At 41.2% G+C, this 3,019-nt stretch overlaps 1 pseudogene; it reads left to right on the forward strand.

Moving 5' to 3' along the window:
• The first annotated feature begins 661 nt into the window (after positions 1–661).
• Positions 662–1,685, forward strand: LOC143402062 (poly(rC)-binding protein 2-like; annotated as a pseudogene).
• Positions 1,686–3,019: the final 1,334 nt, after the last annotated feature.

Here is a 3,019-nt window from a genome sequence, read left to right on the forward strand (position 1 = left end):
GTAGGAAGATATATATAAATGAAATACATAAATATACATATATATGAATGGAATATATAAATATATATTATATATGAAATTAATTATTTATTTATACAATTACCTGGGAAACTGAAAGAAGAACCATTATATTTATATGTTCCCAGTTTTGTTTTGTTTTGAGAGAGAGAATCTTTTTTTTTTTTTTTTTTTTTTAATAGATGGACACAACACAATGCCTTTATTTTATGTAGTGCTGAGAATCGAACCCGGGTCGCGCCCATACTAGGTGAGCACTCTACCGCTCAGCCACAATCCCAGCGCCGATTTTTATTCAGACACTGGAGAAAGGGCTTTGAAAGAGAAGATCTAAGAAGTCTGCAGGATTCCTTGTAGAAGCGGTCTCCACAGCAGTGTACCCTCTGTAGATAGCCATCTCTGCCAAAGTCCTTCCACAGCCTGGTCCTCTCCAGAGCTGCTCTGGCAGCCTCTGAGAGCCGTGCAGCTGCGCCCCCGTGTGGCTGAGCACGAAGACTTGAAATCTCATTTCCAGGGCTCACTTGGGAGTGAGTTTCCCTAGGCTTGCAGCAACTATACTATGCCCACAAGTTTTTGGCTTTCACCCCCACAAGTGACCAAACACTTGACCACTCAAATTCCAGCTCCCATAACACTGCTCAACATGTATACTAGTATACTTCGAAGTGGATTAAATGTTCCTCTCACCATTTGGCTATTTATGCTTGGAAAAGAAGTTGGCAGTATCATTGGAAAGACAGGAAAATCAGTTAAAAAGATGTGTAAGGAGAGGGTGCATGTATCAACAGCTCAGAAGGGAATTGTCCTGACAGAATTACCACTTTGACTGGACCCACTAATGCCATCTTAAAAGCCTTTGTTATGGATCCTTGACAAACTGGAAGAGGACATCAGCAGTTCTATGACCAATACAGCCCGCTGGTCACTCTGAGGCTGGTGATTCCTGCTGGGCAGTGTGGCTCTCTCATTGGAAGAGGTGGTTGCGAGATTAAGGAAATATGAGAGAGTAACAGGGGCTCAATTCCAGGTGGCAGGGGATATGCTCCCCAATTCAACTGAGTGGGCCATTACTATTGCTGGCATTCTGCAGTCCATCACTAAGTGTGTCAAACAGATCTGAGCGGTCATGCTGGAGTCCCCCGTGAAGGGCATGACCATCCTATAACAGGGCCACGTTTTTAAATTCTCCAGTCATTTTTGCAGGTAGTCAGGACAGGACAGGTACAGCACAGGCAGTGACAGTGCAATCTTTCCCCACACCACCTGGTTGTTGTGTTTCAACCCTGACCTGGACGGACCATCTCTAGAGACCTACACTATTGAGGGACTGTATGCCACTCCACAGCCATGTCTGACCAAACTGCACCAGTTGGCAGTGCAACAGTCTCATTTTCCTATGAGACATGGCAACACTGGATTCAGTGGTCTGGATACATCTGCTCAGACTACTTCTCATGAACTCACCATTCCAAACAACTTGATTGAGTGCATAATCCGCATCAGGGTGAGATCCATCAAATGTTTGGGACATAGATCAAAATTGTGAACCCAGTGGATGGATCTACTAATAGGTTACTATCATTGAATCTGCTGCCAGCATTATCCCGGCTCAGTATCTTATCAACATCAGGCTTTCCTCCAAGAGGGGTGGCATAGGAAATAGATAGAACAGTACAGATTTATCCTTATTCCCTTTCTGCTATTTATCACCATTACTCATGATTCACGTGTGTACTTTCTGAACAGTCAGCAATTCCAGGTTTTAAATAGTTTGTAAATTTTCAGCTTTGACACACTTTATCATCCACTCTTGATTTTTTAAATTGAAACATTTTAATTCCTTTGTTCAGCTGTTAATACTGAGATCCATATTTAGTTTTAAAAATTTCTCCTTTCTTTGTTTTTGGAAGTTTTTTGGCTCATGAATTTTTCTGTTTGTCATGGAAATGTAAGAGTGAACTATTAATATATTTCAGTTTATTTCTTAATTTCAGGAAATTTTCAAAAAAAATTAAAAGATGGACTGGAGATTTTTCTTTGTGAATAGAAATCAGAATCCACAGTGATTCATGTGAGTTTTATTCCTGTTGTCTTTCTGTTATTTTTGTGCCTTTTTTCCCTTATAGAACCCTTGTTGGGTTTTGAATAGAAGCCTTTATTGCAATTAAGATATTTTCTCCTGTTCACCATTTCCATGTTTTTTATTCACCCTTGATCATTCTTCCTACAACACTGACCTAATTGTCCCTTGTGAAACCTGTACCCAGATTGAGGATTAGACTTTCCTAGAATTGTAGAATAGGTGTACAGTTCCATGATCAGAGGGTGCACATATGTATATACATGGAAGCAGTTGATCTGTATCTGATTGGGATTCACCTTCAAGAGAATATCTGTCCCCTTGTTCAAGCTTGCATATTTTAAAACTTAAGCCTCTTGTTTTTAAAAAAAAAATTGCTTATCAACGTGTGTCCACTGATGTAACCTGTTGTCAGTGTGCCTTCTTTGTCTGGCCTGCATATTTTAAAAAGGCCTATGCAGAACATTCAGGAACCAGCAAAGGGGCAAATGGAACTGGTGGGGCTAAAGCTGGAGCTGGAAGCTAGCTAGAGACTGTTGCCACCTCTGAGTAAGCATGTCTACCATCCCAACTGAATTTTGCATCTTCTTCCATCTGCCAGGATCTCAAATCTGTTCCTAAGTCTAAGTCCCTGCACGACACCCTTTTATTTCCATTTCTTGCCTCAAGGCTCTGGGTAAGATATTGAGTTGCAATATGTAAAAGAAGAGCTAAGAGTCAACATATTGCCTATCTGTTATGGTTTGGATCCTGAATGTCCCCCAAAGGCCCAATAGGCCAAAGGTTTGGTAACCAGTCTAATGGGAGGTGGTGGAACCTTTAGTAGGTGGGACCCAGTGTAAGGAAGTTAGTTATTAGGGGTGTGCCTTGGAGAAGCTACTGAGACCTCAGACAACTCATCTTTCTCTTTGTTTCCCAGCA

This window comes from Callospermophilus lateralis, chromosome 6 (genome assembly GCF_048772815.1).
Source record: "Callospermophilus lateralis isolate mCalLat2 chromosome 6, mCalLat2.hap1, whole genome shotgun sequence".
Classification (NCBI taxonomy): Eukaryota; Metazoa; Chordata; class Mammalia; order Rodentia; family Sciuridae; genus Callospermophilus; species Callospermophilus lateralis.